Source organism: Delphinapterus leucas, chromosome 5 (assembly GCF_059928025.1).
Source record: "Delphinapterus leucas isolate spDelLeu-1000000601 "Yukka" chromosome 5, BTC_Dleu_Yukka2, whole genome shotgun sequence".
Lineage (NCBI taxonomy): Eukaryota > Metazoa > Chordata > Mammalia > Artiodactyla > Monodontidae > Delphinapterus > Delphinapterus leucas.
In genome coordinates this window covers 136,899,142-136,915,403 of record NC_143133.1, presented here as the reverse complement: position 1 = coordinate 136,915,403, position 16,262 = coordinate 136,899,142, and the positions used below count along the sequence as shown (strand labels likewise).

At 44.5% G+C, this 16,262-nt stretch overlaps 1 protein-coding gene across 1 annotated transcript in view; it reads left to right on the top strand.

Moving 5' to 3' along the window:
* Positions 1 to 904: 904 nt before the first annotated feature.
* GUCY1A1 (guanylate cyclase 1 soluble subunit alpha 1) overlaps positions 905 to 16,262 on the top strand; it is a 62,893-nt gene continuing 47,535 nt past the window's right edge. Inside the window, exon 1 of the mRNA XM_022582195.3 lies at positions 905 to 1,265. The gene's annotated coding sequence lies outside the window, so the exon portion shown is untranslated. The remainder of the gene's footprint in view (positions 1,266 to 16,262) is intronic.

Below are 16,262 nucleotides of genomic sequence, written 5' to 3'. Positions count from 1 at the left end.
GATGAGTCTAAAATGGAGAGATTTATGTGGGTAAGTTTGGGGAGAAATATACGAATTGGAGATAACCACGAACAATGTATCTCAGAGTTCCTGGGTTTGAAGAAAGATCGCATAATAATCATGACTAATTATGAATTCAAAATGAAACAGCATAATGAGCTTTTTTGAGGTCGGAAAGGTGACTCAAAACACTTATATAAGAACTTATTTTTCTGTTCTGGAATACACACACACACACACACACACACACACACCCCGCACATCCAACAAACAGAACTAAATGTACCGAACCAGGCAGAATCAGGACCTTACTGGAAAGATGTAAATGCTCGGCAGCCATAGAACTGCATTTGCAAAGGAGCAGATTGGCTTTAACCTGAGAACCAGGGCACGAAAACCATCCATGCAGAGACATCAATTTCCCAGCAGAAATGCTGGAGTTTCTAACTACGGAGAACTGAGGTTTTTCCGGCCCAGTGCATAGTGGAAAACATTGTTTTTTTAAGTCGGCCAAATTTTCCTTGCGTTCCCTCCCTCTTTCTCCTTTCTCTGCCTTTGTCCCTGTTCCCTGGTCTCCGTCTCCACACAGGAACTGCTGGGAAGGCGACTGGGCGGCTGGAGGACTCAGTCCCCCTGCCCTAGTATGGTCGCAGTGGGTGACACTCAGCCCCGAGCTGGCTTTCCAGGAGCAGATTTCGGTGTAGTTTCCCTACACTTTGGCTGCTAGAGTCCACGCAGAAGGCAGGGAGCCGCCGCGGGAGCCCCCCGCCCCCCAGGCGACCGACACTTGCGGGGAGGGCGCGCCGCGAGCGGACAGGGGCCCGGCGTAACCTCACCATGGTGCGTTTCAACCGCTGCTTTCTTTCTCAGTCTTTTGGTGCAGGGAAGGGGAGGGGTTCCGAAAAGACCGCAGGGAGAGGCGCTGCGAGGGATCCTTAGGGCTGAGAGCGGGGGGAGGAGACAGGGAGGGAGAGAGGGAGAGAGAGAGCGGGAGCCCGAGGCCGGGGCTGCCTGAGCGTGGGCGCCGCGCGGGAACCGGGTTTGCTGCGCGCCGCGCCCGCCCTGCCTGTTGAGCGGCAGCCGGGAAGAGGCGCGGCGGCTGCCGGCTGTGGGGACACCGGTGCAGGGACCGGCAGGTGCCGCCGCCGGGCCCCCCTCTGCCGCCCGCCGCCCACTCTCCTCCTGCGCGGGCGGCGCGGATCTGCGAGGCGCGCCCGGAGCTGCCGGCGAGCCGGAAACGCAGCCCGAGGTCGAGACGCCCCCGAGTAAGTGGTCGCCGCGCGCCCTCGCCGGCCCGGGCTCCCGGGGGGCGGCCCTCTCCGCGGCCCCCAGTCCGGGCCCTCGCGTGCCCCCCAGGAAGCCCTCCTGCGCTCCCGGGACCGGGGCCGGTTCCCACGCCGGGGGCAGCTCCGCGCCCCGGGGCCCCGCGGCGGCCGAGGGCGGAGGGCCCGCGGGGAGTGAGGCCGCGCCGGCGTCACCGCAGCCTCGTCCGGCCACGCTGCGCGTGAGCGTTTCACGCTCCTGGGGGCCGGGCGGCTGCGACCCCGGGATCGCTCAGCGGGGCCGCCGCGAACTTCCAGGGGGGCTGCCGGGCTCCGCCGGGGAGTGTGCGTGTGTTTGCGTGCGTGTGCGTGTGTGTGTGCCTGTGCGCGCGTGTGTGTGTGCGCGCGTGTGCCTGTGCGTGTGTTCGTGTGCGCGCGCGCGTGTCTGTGTGTGTGTGTGCGCGTGTTAATTACTGCTTGGGGATCCGATGCCCCCTGTGACCGCGGCGCCCTGGGGAGCGGTTGGCGTCGGGCCGGTGCCCTCAGCCTGTCCTGGGTGGGCCGAGCAGCCTCGCGGCGGCACTTGTGTGGGCGCTACGCTGCGAGTGGTCATGTGATTTCAGGTTATGCATTCCGTGCGTCTTTCCTTTACTCCCTCGTTTCCCAGGGTTGCGCCTTCATTTTGCACTTGGTGAACAGCGTGTATCTTCTGAAGTAAGCCAGAAGGTTGAACGTGTCGCTTAATTGTGACCGGGGCGTCTTGGTTTCCAACACACTGAAACCCCCTGGAATTTTAAGTAGAACGGGTCATATATACAGTTTTAAATTAGAGCTTGATTTATAACATATCAGGGTCAGCCCTGTGATAGCGATTTCATCAAATGCTTACCTCCTAACTAGAACTGCTCTTGGGAGGAACATCGCTGACCCTCTGATGACACGTGGATAAGCGTTAGAGCCTTCAGTGATGGATGTAGATTTTTATACCTTGGTTCCTAGTGTGGAGTTAATCTGTTGCTTTTCCTAAAACGGCTATGTTTTTTTGTTTTCTTTGGGAGTTGTCATTTCAGGTACTATATTATGAAGAGTGACAAAATCAATAATAACAGCAATTAACAGAAATATGATGTCTAAAATTTAGAAGCAAATCTTAATTTGTCAAAAAGCCATGTTAACAGTGTTATGCTTTTGGTGGAGTTTGCCCGTGCAGTCTGTGCTCTCTGTTCAGTTATTACACAGCTCGGTCTGTGTATTGCTTCCGGGGATCCTGAAATTGTATTTAAACGTTTGAGTCTCTGCATTTTTAGGGTGATAATCCAGAGTCCTCAGATATCTAAAGGGATCTATGACCCAACAGAAAAATAAGAAGCATGGAGTTAAAATAAATAAGCTGTACTTTTCACATCAAAACAGTAGGCTCTTTACATAAAGCCTGTATACATAAAGTAGTAGGTAAAATTCTAGAATAATTATTGATACAGTAATTAAACATCTCATATAAAACACACCCACTTGTATGTTTTTAAATGTATCAGCGAGGAAACTTAAGTACCTGAAGTTTAATAGAAATTTGTAATGAATAGATGGGTATTCTGTTTTTTCTTGTGCTGTAGGATCTTTTTTCTAATGTATGACAGAGGAAATAAGAATTTTATTTTTCTCTCTTTGAGACCCAACACAAATAGAAAGTACTTATGCTTGGTGTGGTGTTTCATAGTGTATGAATATAAAAGGCCCCTTTAAGTCCCCGCTACTAGGTCCCCGGGTATAAAATAACATGTCCAAGATACTTTTTTTGTCGTTCTTGAGAATGTAGAAGGAGACGTTGCTTCACAAGGTTTGGTCCTCAAATCTCATATAACTATGGTTTATAAAATGATCTTGTGTTAAGGCATTATTTTAAAAACTTTTTAAATTAATATTGGACTAAAGACTAAAGAAGTAAGTGATAACTCAAATTGTTATTTCCATTAGGAATGTTAGATTTTCCAGGAAGTTGCTTAACTTCCCTTTTATTTGCTAGGATGTATAACTTATGTATCGTTGATTTTTATACCACTTAATTATAAATGTGTACCCAAGCAGCTCTTCTTAAACATTAGTTTATTACTTTTCTGCATATTTGTAGAAACAGTTGCTTTTCTTTCTAAAATATCAATAATTTCACTGGTTTTTAGTCCCTAGGCTATCTAGATGTTTTCAGTAAACATTCGTTAGGTGCCTGTGCAGCAATTTTGGTTGGGGCTCTCCATCTTGATACAAGAAAATCTTTTGGCAAGTTTTAGGTCTTTAGATGAACCAATTCAGCCGCCCATAGATTAGTTGACTCGTTTGGCATTGGAGTGATTTTTTGGCTATCCTGACTCACATTGGGTTCTTTTGTTTCTCTCAAACAGTTTGGAAGTGTCTGACCTAATTCATCTATTTCTCTCTCCCCTGAGTGCCAGGCCCACAGGCTTGTTCTTCTGCAGCCTTCAGGCTTACAGGGTATGAACAGAATTATTTGCCAGGACTGAGGAGCTTTAGGCCAGTCCCCGCCCAGCAGCAGTAGGAGAGTGACGCCCTTATGAGCCCTGAGGAGGGGCTTTGGGCCATGATCCCCCCTCCCTCAGGCCCAGCCACAGAAATGTGATTATCAACTGCGTGTAGCTGCTTGCCTGGAATCCTTTCTGGCCGTTAATAATCTTTTTATTAAAATAAACTCTCCCTTTCAGAAAATCAAAGGCAACTTAAGTTAATTCACTCGGGTACCACTTCTTCCTTCTCACCGCAGTAGGAATTAGCAAGAAGCCAACAGAAGACAGTGGCTTTGGGAGTGAACACCCCAGGAAAGGGGTCTGGGCACCCCCAGGAAAGCTTCTTAATCCTGAATTTTTTCCAGGTCTGACATAGCTATGTGTCCCCTTTCACTCTGCTACCTTACATTAAAAATACCTTTTTAGGGACTTCCCTGGTAGTCCAGTGGTTAAGACTCCACGCTCCCAATGCAAGGGGCATGGGTTTGATCCCTGGTGAGGGAACCAAGATACTAATGCCACGCAGTGCGGCCAAAAAAATTAATTAATTAAAAATAAAAATACCTGTTCCGACAGGGAAGCCAGAGAAAGATAAATATCATACAGTATCACTTGCATGTGGAATTGGGAAAAAAAAGATACAAATGAACTTATTTACAAAACAGAAACAGACTCACAGACATAGAAAACAAACTTATGGTTACCAAAGGGGCGGGGAGGGATAAATTAGGAGTTTGGGATTAACAGATACACACTGCTGTCTATAAAGCAGATCATCATCAAGGACCTACTTTATAGCACAGGGAATATCTTGTAATAACCTATAAGGGAAAAGAATCTGAAAAGATTTATATATGTGTGTGTGTGTGTGTGTGTGTGTGTGTGTGTATCTGAATCACTTTGCTGGACACCTGAAGCTAACACAACATTGTAAATCAACATACTTCAGTTGCAAAAGAAACACCTGTTCAGATGTCTGTATTGCTACCAAACTCAGATCTCCCTCAGGGTATTCATCCTTGGATTCACAGTACCTGGCACATAGTGGGTGTCTTCCTAGTTATTGATTTAAGTTTTTTGATGCCTTGGTGCTGTAGGTATTCTGTTCGACGATACCATGTCAGGATTAGTATCTGTTTTGCAAGGAGCCTACGTGGACTGTTGTGGTCTTGGTCCTACACGCATGCCTGTGCTTTTCTCCCATGGGGCCTGCAGGCTGTTCAGAGCTGCTCCTAACTGTTAATCCTTTCACCATCGCCCAGCTACCCCTGGTCTTTCTAAGTTTACACCCTTCACGGGTGTTACCCTCTCCCTGTGACCAGTGCTTGTTGACTTCCTGAATATTCCACTTCCCTTGGGAATCTATGCTAACAGAGGATTTGCTTCCCACACTTTGATCAGCTGTCATTGCTGAGAACTTCATTCAGCATCCTCGCGCTGGACCCCCAGGACCTCAGCCTGCGCTGCTTCACTTTGGGGATCCACTGGTGTTCACTCCCCGCCCTCCGGGCCTTCCCATCACTCAGGGCTGCCCAGCTGAAAAAGCTGAGCCTTCCATATTCTCTTTCTGACCCCACCTCCTGTCCTTCCAGTAAGCCCCTCACTCAGCACCGCACACACCCTCCTGTCCTGTGTCTCTGCACCTTGGCCAGTCCCGATTTTCTCCGGTTTTCCTCTGCTCAGCGCACTGACGTTGGACAGCCATGTCAGCTCTGCTCCATCCCTTAATCTCTTGCCACTAGCCCTACCAGCACCTGATTCACTCCACCTTCAGCTTCAGGGATGGTTAACATTGCTCGGAAGTTATTCTATTCATTCCTGGATAATTTCTATCAAATTCCCCATAAGGCATGTTCCAGAGTTCTCCAGGTTTTCCAGTCCAAATTATCTTTATTTTTTCACTTTTAGCAGATGATCTTATTTCCAAATTCAAGGAGAATGTTAAGATCAATTTAGGCGAGCTGTTGATCAAGATTCATCTTGAACGCGGGAGGCATTCCTTTATTTGACCTGCTCTGAGCCTAAGAACTCTTTCCTTATAGTGAACTGTACTATTTGCCTCTATAATATTCGTATCCCAATTTTTACCTCTTAGCGTACTTATACAGAAATCTTTTCTACATAACAGAGATATAATATGTCTGTGATCTCTATGGTAATATTCATTTCCTTCAACTTGTCCTTAATTGGCATAGGTCGAGAATCCCATTATCATCAAGGAATTTCTCCTTTGGATGAATTCCTGTTTTTCTGAAAGTGTGGTCCTGAGAGCTGAGCAAACAGGAACGGACTAACATCATTGGACTTGTCTGGCTGTCTCCTCTGGGTACCACATGGTAAATCATTCTAAAGTCAAATCTGTCCTCTCCCCTTCTATATTTTTGGCATCCATACTGCACTGTTTAATGAGGCATCTTTTTGCATACTTCTCTGCAAGTATCCTTCTTTTCCTCGATGTGTACATTTGGCTACTAGATTTGGGACTTTAAAAAATACTTATTGCAATTAAATGTAACCTTCACCTTTCATTAGCCTGTTGTTCCAGGAGGTCAGGATATTTTTGGTTGTTGATTCCATGATACAGATTAGCTATTCTTCCCCATTTAGAGGCATGAGCAGATGTGATCAGGATGCAGTTAATATCTTCATCCAATAACTATGCCCAGTGGAGAACGGGCAGGACGTTGGGTCCTAGACGCCTTCCCTTGCTTTGCAGGAGCCCACGAATTAGTGGTCTTTATAAGGCCATTCCGGCAGCGTTATAGTCAGGCGACTCTCCTTCCTCAGCGTTTACATTCCTTCCTGTGGGCGGGGCGCATGCATTCTGTGACAGACTCAGTCAGGTTCCTTGCTGGACTGCATTTCTACTTTCTGCAGAATAGCAATGAAGTAACCCTGTAAAAACAAAAAGAAATAGCCCTGGGTTCCTTTGTAATGATGGGTTCCTTTGACCTCTCCCTAGCTGGTAGGTAACAACACTTCACGTTTTGGGCGCTTACAGGTGATAATGTTAAGAATCTCGTGGGAGGCATGCCTGGAATCAGTGTCTAGCTCTCAAGGCTAAAGTTGGAATCCACCTTCTTTGTTTTGAAAATTGAGACCGTGGCTGGCTTCTTTGCTCCAGGTCAACCCTCCCTTCACGGAACATTTTAAAAGATGATTGTAACTGTTCCCTTATCACATCCACACGTGCTTTCAGTACTTTGTGATGAATTTTTTTCCCAATTAATGGATTTAAACTCATTTAGGATATTGAACATCATACTATGGCTTGGGCCTTAAATTTGTTACTTGACTTTTATCTTGCTTTTGCCGTTATAATGATGCGTTCTCGAGGAACTGAGATGAAGCCAAACCAGCTGGTCCAGTCAGTCACCTTCATCTCAATTTCTTCGCCCCCAGCAGTCAGTGTGCTCTCCTGTATAGCTAATAAACGCCGTCAGCACCGCTGTGCCTGGCAGTAGTAACAAGAATTAAAAGAATTTGTTTTCAATGTGTAGTCTTTGAAAGCTTCAGCTTACGTTACGTTCTATGACACACTTTTCAGAGGTTAGTCACTTTTTTGTACCTCTCAGGATGAGGTGTATTATAGATTATGCGTGTTACTGAGGAAGATGCAAAGTTTATGACATTCCTGCCTGAAGGGGCTTAAAGTCTGTGCGTGGAGATAACCACCCAGAAACAGCCTTGGAATTACACGTGTCAGCACGTTACCAGGAGCTTAATATTTGTGCTGCAGTTTTAGAAACTTCTCAAGAACTTGAAAAGCCAGCGTCCCACAGGAGGGAAATGCTGAGGAAGGCTTTCTAGGGAAGGTCCGGCGCTGAGCAGAGGTTCGACAACAGGATGACGATGCCGGACTTTGCAGGACCTGTGGGATTTAAAGAGTGGGAAGAGCGGGGTGTGAGTGTGTGAGTGTGAGGGGGCGTGTGAGGGTGTGAGTGTGCGTCTGTGTGAGGGTGTTTGTATGAGGGGGTGTGAAGGTGAGTGTGTGTGAGGTTGTCAGTGCGTGTGTGTGAGTGTGAGGGTGTGTGAGTGTGTCTGTGAGTGTGTGAGGGGCTGTGTGAGGGTGTGAGCGTGTGTGTGTGTGGGGGGACGAACCTATGGATGGAGAACCGGCAGTGCCACTTCTCACCGCACACCCTGCAGCATCCCTTTGTGGGAAACACGGCCACCTCCCCACCTCTTCCGGATTCCCTGGCCCCTTGCTGGGTCTTCGAGGGGCCGGTACCTACTCAGACTTTATATCTCAAGCTAGGCTCTACTTCCTAGAAACTTTCCCCGCTCTTCCGGGTCTGAATTGAGGGCATTGTTATGTTTCCCTGCACCTCCCCGTTCATCCCCTATGCTGTTATTTATCCTTGGCTGTAATTGTTTTATTGAAGTATAGTTGATTTACAGTGTCATGTTAGTTTCAGGTGTCCAGCAAAGTGATTCAGTCATATATATATATGCATATATATATATATGTATACTCTTTTTGAGATTCTTTTCCATTACAGGTTATTAAAAGATACTGAGTAGAGTTCCCCGTGCTATACAGTGGTCCTTGTTGATTGTCTGTTTTATATACAGTAGTGTGGATCTGTGAATCCCAAACTCTTAGTTTATCCCTCACCCCTTTCCCCTTTGGCAACCATAAGTTTGCTCTCTGTGTCTGTGCGTCTGTTTCTGTTTTGTAGACAAGCTCATTTCCATCACTTTTCTAGATTCCACTATAAGCGATGTCACATGGTACTTGTCTTGCACCGTCTTATCCTCCGCTGCAATCACTTGCTGAATTGACTGTTCCCCCCAATGGGAGGAGATGCCATTTCAGTTTAGCTCCCATTCTGTTCACAGACACGTAATAAAAGTGCTCCAGGGATCACGAGCGTTCGGTCGGAATGTGTGATGTGAAGTGAGCATCTCAGAGCAGTGAGTGCTGGGAAATACCGATAAACAGAGTTAAGGTTAAAAGGGGTTAGGTGACACCTAGACCAGGATGTCCACTGAACCTTTCTTTGTTAGGTGATTCGGAACCATTTTGTTGTTTAGAGTTTTGGGGAAAGGATGTGTGGCATATGCATTACTTTTCATTAGACCTTCATAGTCAATTCCAACCCTTCAGAGTTTTAGATGCATCTGTAGACTTAGGGAAATTGTTTGAGTCCTCACATTGCATCAGGTGTTTCCATCCATGAGGGTGACAAACCCTAGGACTTTAATAATGCATATTTTTATTAGAGGAGTTTGGTTATGTTACTAGTCTAATTTTATATGAACGCACTGAAATTGCTAGCTGCTTCTTCTCATTCATTTTGCAGCTTCAGATATCCTCTATTACAAGTAGTTAAATGATACATGGCTCATATGATTAACTTAATTCAACATAGGACAAAGAATTTCAACGTTTCACTAGTATAATATGAACTTTTAAGTTGTGTATTGGTGAATATAAAACTGAATCAATATGGGTTAACTCAGAATTTAGAAGATTACGAATGTAACGTGGAAGATACTTGGATAAACACAGTCACATAGTCGAGACCTGATAGGTCAAGATTTGAGGCAAGAGATTCTTATGCTGGTTCAACGCTGTACGTTTCCAAATGTGCTTAGCAACAGGCAATCCTCCCAGTGCAAACTGTGGGTAAAATTTCACTTTTCAATGTCTTAAAATATTTGCAGTCACTAATGACTAACATTCTTCTTTGTTCGTCTCTACTCCAAGTAACAGTATGCCACAGCCTCTATTGTGGATCTTTTCTGTGGGGACGGTTTAGAGTAATATTCTTAAGCTCTTGTTGTGCCATCTTACGCTGAAAAAGGTTCCCGGTGGAACCTTGGCAGGTCCTTGGCAGGGCCTGTTGCACAGCAGGCCGTCCTAAGTGAAGCTGCTCTCTTCTGATGCTTCTCTTTCCCCGCGCCCTCTGAAGCTCGAAGACTTTATTCTGACTTACGCTGGGTTGTCACCTGCAGCTCACCTGCTGGCTTGACCAGGAGCAAGAAGGTTGTGTACCACAGGTATCGTGAGGCCACACCCCACAAAGGTTTCTCTCCCATCGGCCCTGCCCTGTGGCCAGCTCAGTTGGATTGATGCGCTCCCGTGGAGTGTATCTCTGGAGGCCACGGGGAACTGTTTTACCCAGAAAAACAGCACAAGCTTGTTTGTCCAAGAGCAGACGTCACTTTGATTATGTTGCCTTCTGCCTTCAATCAAGACCATGGTTTCCTGAATATAGACTTTCAAAGTCAAGAGAAAAAGGAAAGTGGTAGACGTCGCATGTGGGGCTTAAGAAAGGCAGGTGAGTCGGGTGCCTTGGGCAGCAGGGCGCGTAAATAGCGAGGAGGCCCGGGGAAGCCCTGGGAAGGGCTGTTTGTTCGCACGTTTTCTTCCCTGTTAGTCTCCTTCGTCGCTGGTGAAGAAACATCTTAGCTGGGGATGGTTAGAACATTTTTGCTCACCAGCCTTGATCATCTGTCTAAATCCAACTGGAGTAAAATCTGTTTAGTTATTCCTGTCTTAGTCCTGGCTCTGTTTCAGTGCACAGTGGGTGTTGGGAGCTGTGTGCCGTCAGTCTGTTTTACACACAGTAAAATGGCGTTTGGCTGTGGTTGTCTGCATTAGCTGTCTTTGACAAATGAGCGTTGGTCACTGCTTGAGTACCGAGAAGCGGTGCTGCATGCTGCGTGTCACACGCGTGTAAAGTGGTGTAGAAACTACGCAGCGCTCACAGCTCCCACTGGGTGATCTGACGGCCGCACTTCACCTCTAACTCTGCTCCCATGTCTCAGTCACCCTCCTACTAGAATACTGTGTCACAACCATGTTGTCACAGCTGCAGTTTGTCACCAAACTCTTTCTTGTTTTGTCTTTCTCTTTTGCGCCTACTTTTCTGCTCCTTGGAATAGCTTTTCTTGTTTGTTATGCCTTGTTATTTCTTACTCATTCAACAAGGCTCAGCTTCAGAGTCATTCATTTGAGGAAGCACTTACCAATGTACCGTGTCAGCATTTGATGCAGATTTTCTGTGTCCCCATCACAACATGTCGTGGTAGTTCACACTTCACTGAATTTGTGTGTTTTTATCCTGTTCACCCACCAACCCCTACATGAGACCCTCCTTTAGGGTTTAATGTTGGCTTCTTTGTATTTGTTTGTTTTTGTTTTTAATTCCTGAAACCTCATCCCTTAGAATGTAGTAATAGGTGCTTAATAAATAATTTGCAGGATGTATGAACAAATGAATAAACGAATGGTTGGATGGATGGGTAAATTCAGGAATTCAGGTAGACAGAAAGATTAAAGATTTTACATAGGTAGAATAATTAGAAAGAAAGTTCTTAAAGAAAGCATCTGTGATGGAGTCCAGAGCAGAATATCAGCTTTCAAGGAGAAAGCTATGGTCTTGTCCGGCATCGGAGAGAAGTGTACGCTCCCGGATGGAGAGCAGTGTAATGTGAAGGTAAAGCGGTGGTGTGTCCACACGGTTAGTGAGATTGAAACTTAAAGTTTAACATCTGTGAGCAGTAACTATGCATTTGGTAAAAGAACCCACAGTCAATATACAATCGTTTGAAGTGAAAAGGAATATGTTTTCTATATTTAACACACTCAGGTTGCTCTAGTGGAAGTATGAAAAAACCCAGCCTTACACTAATGCATAGTTGAAAAGGGAGGAGGGGTTTAATATGTTTTAAGACAACTGTAGATATTCTTTTGGTATAAAAAATTCAAAATTTGAGAAGTGATCATTTCATAAAGGTTACTTGCCACATGGGCTCTGAAACCATTAAAATCCATTGTTCTGTGAATGGAGCCTTTATTCCCGCACGAATTTGGAACATCATGGTCACTGGAAAATACTGGTTCCCCTTGTTTTGCAGGTCTTCCAAATGTTGACAAACTTTACATTTTACATTATGCAGTATCAAAATAATTACACTAATTAACATCACCACGGATCTCATCGGTACTGGGAAGCTGTCAGGCTACCATGGCAGGTGTACGTGGTGCAGCTGTGGGTTGAGGAAATTTTCCAGTTCCCTCTTTTTAAGCAAAAAAATCTGTCTTTAAGTAAAGGAAAAGTATAAATAATTTTTTCTTTACATTAGAATAAGTATTATTGAATTCTAAAATAATAACTGTTAAAATAAAATTTTTAACTTTAGAAAAGCGAATATAATACAGTATCACTGCAAAACAAAATCCCAAGGTGTAGTTACTTCTTGTGTTTACATGTAGATGTAAGAAGAACTTGGGAATTTCAAAATAATGATTTTTGGGGCAATAATGAGGTTACAGAGATCAGAGCAAGTATAACGAATGAAAGGTAGAAAGGCCACAGTAGAAGTTCGGCGAACAAACGGGGTTAATACCTGAATATACACATTCATACCCTAAACCTACTACGGTAGAAAAATCTACAGGGGCGTGCATTTCATTAGCTGCATAATGATGACCTTGTAGATGTCATGTTAACTTCCAGAAAGCTGCGCTGTGTACTTGAGAGAGAATGAGGATGGAAAGGACACATGGTATCCCAGTGCTGTTATGAAAGCAGTTCTGACCTTGCACCTTCTAGGAGAGGCTCTCAGGGCACCCCAGGGTGCGCAGAACTTGGAGCCCTTTGACAACTACTGCTTTGTTAACCAAGACTTGAACAAAGTAGCATCAAGGGGCTAATGTAAACCTAATTTCAGGTCATAATAGTCAACATTCATTAAGTACATACTATATTCCAAGCCTTGTTAAAACGCAATTACCTTTCTTGAAACCCTTGAGAATGTTCTACCTTTATCATTTAATTTAAGGTGAGGAAACAAAGTCAAGAGTAGAAAAATAATTTGCCTAAATGTCATACATTGAATTAGTGGTGGAACCAGTCTTTTTAGCCAGGCAGGGTCCATCCTCTAAAAACTATGCTTTAGGACTTCCCTGGTGGCTCAGTGGTTAAGAATCCGCCTGCCAATGCAGGGGACACGGGTTCAAGCCCTGGTCCAGGAAGTTCCCACATGCCGCGGAGCAACTAAGCCCGTGCGCCACAGATGCTGAGCCTGAACTCTAGAGCCCGCAAGCCACAACTACTGAGCCTGCGCTCCAGAACCCACAAGCCACAACTACTGAGCCCACGTGCCACAACTACTGAAGCCCATGAGCCCAGAGCCCATGCTCCACAACAGGAGAAGCCACCGCAATGAGAAGCCCACGCACCACAACGAAGAGTAGCCCTCGCTTGCCACAACTAGAGAAAGCCAGCATGCAGCAATAAAGACCCAACGCAGCAAAAATAAATAAATAAAAATAAATTAATTAATTTAAAAAAAACCCTATGCTTTACCACCTTAATGGCTTACATATAAGTTTTTCTGTTGGTTTGTATATGATTTTACATATAATCAGTAGCATTTGTTTTTAAAATAGATTAGACTCTATAGCATTATGAGCTTTAGAATTAGGTTTTGATGATCTATGAACTTCCAAATAAAACACATAAAACCAGAAAAAAATTAATACATTTAATACAAATGATAGAAATTCAGTTAAAGTATCTAAATTCTCCACCAAAGTTATGACTGTAATGTTTAGGAAACTCCTTTTTTTTCATATTAACTTGAAGAATATTTTGTTGCATTTATAATTTAAGGTCTTTCAGCCCATACATTTTTTTGCATTATCTGCTATTCTCTATTCTGGAGAAAAGTAAGTAAAAATCGTTTACTCCGTGTTTATTCTATTTCTTTTTTTCACCTCTGGATGTTTTTTTAAAGTTTTCTTTTTGTCTTTGAATTTCAGAGGTTTGATAACATTATGCCTAGGTGTAGTTTTCTTTGTATTTATCATGTGTGGGGTTTAATGAACTTCTTGGATCTGTGTTTGATGCTATCATCAAATATGGAATCTTCCCAGACATTAATTGTTCAACTATTTTTCTGCTTCCACTTCCTCTCTTTTTTCCCCTGGACTCTAGATACATGTATGTTAGACCTTTAGATATTGTTCTACAGATTTCAGATGCTTTTCTATTTTATCACTCTTTATTCTCTTTGTGTTTTTGTTGGAGTTATTTCTGTTAACCTGACTTCATGTTCACTGATCCTTTCCTCTGATGTTAAATGGAATTCTTTATTTCCCTTGCTGTGATTTTTCATTTTTAGCATTTCCGATTGCTTCTTTTTCTTTATGTTCGGTTTCTTAATGGAAACTCCCTATTTATGCCTGCTATTCAACTAGGCCACTGGATTCTTTAATATGTTTATCATGGGTGTTTTAAAGTTCCTGTCTGGTAACAACATCTGGGCCATTTCTTGGTCTCTTTCTGTTGACTGTTTTCTCTTGACCGTGGGTCACATTTTTCTTCCTCTTCTCATGTCATCTATGAGGTGTGTGTGTCATGTACCACATACACATATTAGGCTGCGAGTGTGGAGGACCAGCCCATCTTAGCTTCGGGGTCCTTGGTGATCTAATCTCTCCTCCAGCAGCTAAAAGTCTGATAGACATTTAACCAGCCACTCTTGACCCCGGCCTGTGGGAGATTCTGCCACCTTCCACCACTTGATCTGGGATGAAAATAGCCCAGGTCTCATCTCTTCCATGGCTTCTTATTTATTTATTTTGGAATTTAGTTCATTTAGTTTCTTTTAGTCCTCCACTGAGTTGTTTGTTTTATTTTGTTTTAATGACCTGGCTAAGGTATGACACTTAAAATAAACCTCAAATACAAAAAATATACAGTTGGATAAGATTTGACAGGTGTAGACACCCGTTAACCTGTCACCACAATCAAGATAGAAGTCGTTTCCGTCACCCCTAAACAAGTTCTTGTGTCCTTTTCCAATCAGCACCCCTCCTCTATCTCCAGGCAATCGTTGATCTGCTGTCTGTAAGTCCGGGTTTGCTTGCAGTGTCTTGATTTTATACAAAGTACTGTTACAGTGTGGACTCTTGTGTGTGCAGTCCCATCACTCAGATAATGATTTTGAGATTTATCTTCTTTGTTGCATGTTTCTGCTGGATAACAGTCCTTTGCACATATGGCTATACAACATCTTATTCATTCACGTGATCGAAGACATTTCAGTTGTTTCCAGTTTTTGATCGTTACAAGTAAACCTGCTTCATGAATGTCTGTGTTCAAGTCTTTGTTTGTATATGTGTTTACCTTTCTCATGAGTAAATACCTAGAAATGGAATAGCTGGGTGGTATGATAGGGTGTGTTCAACCTTTTAAGAAACCACCAAACTGCTTTCCGAAGTGGTTTGCTCCTTTTTACTTTCCCACCAGCAGTTTACGAAACATTCCCGTTATTCCGCGTCAGCATCAGCTCTTGGCATTGTCAGACTTCTAAACTTTAGACATTCGAATGGATTTTTGTCTGATGACTAATATTATTGGACATAAGGAGATGTTTACTGGCTAGTATTAGGTTTAGGTGAGGGTGGGGGTGTTGCCGAGTCCAAGCTCGCTCCGTTCGCCACACAACGGGACAATACATCGAAAGACGCGGTGTGGACGCAGGCGATAGGGACTTTATTCGGAAAGCCTGCAGACTGAGAGGATGGTGGACTAGGGTCCTCAAGAAGCATCTTAACCAGGTTTGGATGCTAGTTTCTTTCATAGAACAAGGAGAGGGAGGTGAGGAGGTAAAGTACAATGAAAAAGGTGTAATACCGCTTCAGACTCCGGAGGGGATGTACGAATTTCTTCCTTGCTGCAGACGTTCACAGGTGGGCCTGGTCAGGGTGTTTCCTGTGAGCTGAACAAAGTTATTTTAGCTTAATGCTCATGACCTGGGAGGCCGGGTTCCCAGAGATGGGCCATTATGGATAATTTAAGCTTATAGGCAACTTGATTATAGTGATTAACTTGTAGCAAAAAGCAACAGAACACAAAAGGTTAAAGTAAAAGAAGCAGCTCCAACGCGGAGTCAGATTTGTTCTTCCCTGTTACAGGACTTCATGATGGGATTAAGTGCCCTTTTAAGAAGAGATACCTGAGAACTATCGCGTCTCTCTCCCTCTCCCTCTCCCTCTGTCTCTCTCTCTCTCTCTCTCTGTCTCTCTCTCTCTCTTTCTTCTCTCTTGCCCCCCTCCATGTGACAAGGTAGACATCTGCAAGCCACAAAGCCAGCTTTCACCAAAACTCGCCCATGCTAACACCCTGCCATTGACTTCCAGCCTGAAGAACCTGAGAAGACGTGTTAAGGTTGTCGCAGGCACCCAGTTACCCAGTTTGTGGTGCTGAGTTACAGCAGGCCTGGCTGACCACCACACCCCCCGACCCTCTTCGGTCTCCCAACAAACCCCTCTGTTTGAACGTGTGTCCTCTTCTTTTTCATTCTCAGCATACTTTTCTGATCTCTGCTTCTCCATCTGAGTCCTAACATCCTTCTTCAATTCTTAAGTACAAATATTCCCCAGTCATCCATGTGGCCGTCTTATCTCTCTTTTGCGGTCCTTTGACATTGAACGGTTTGAGTTAAAGTCCCGATTTAAATG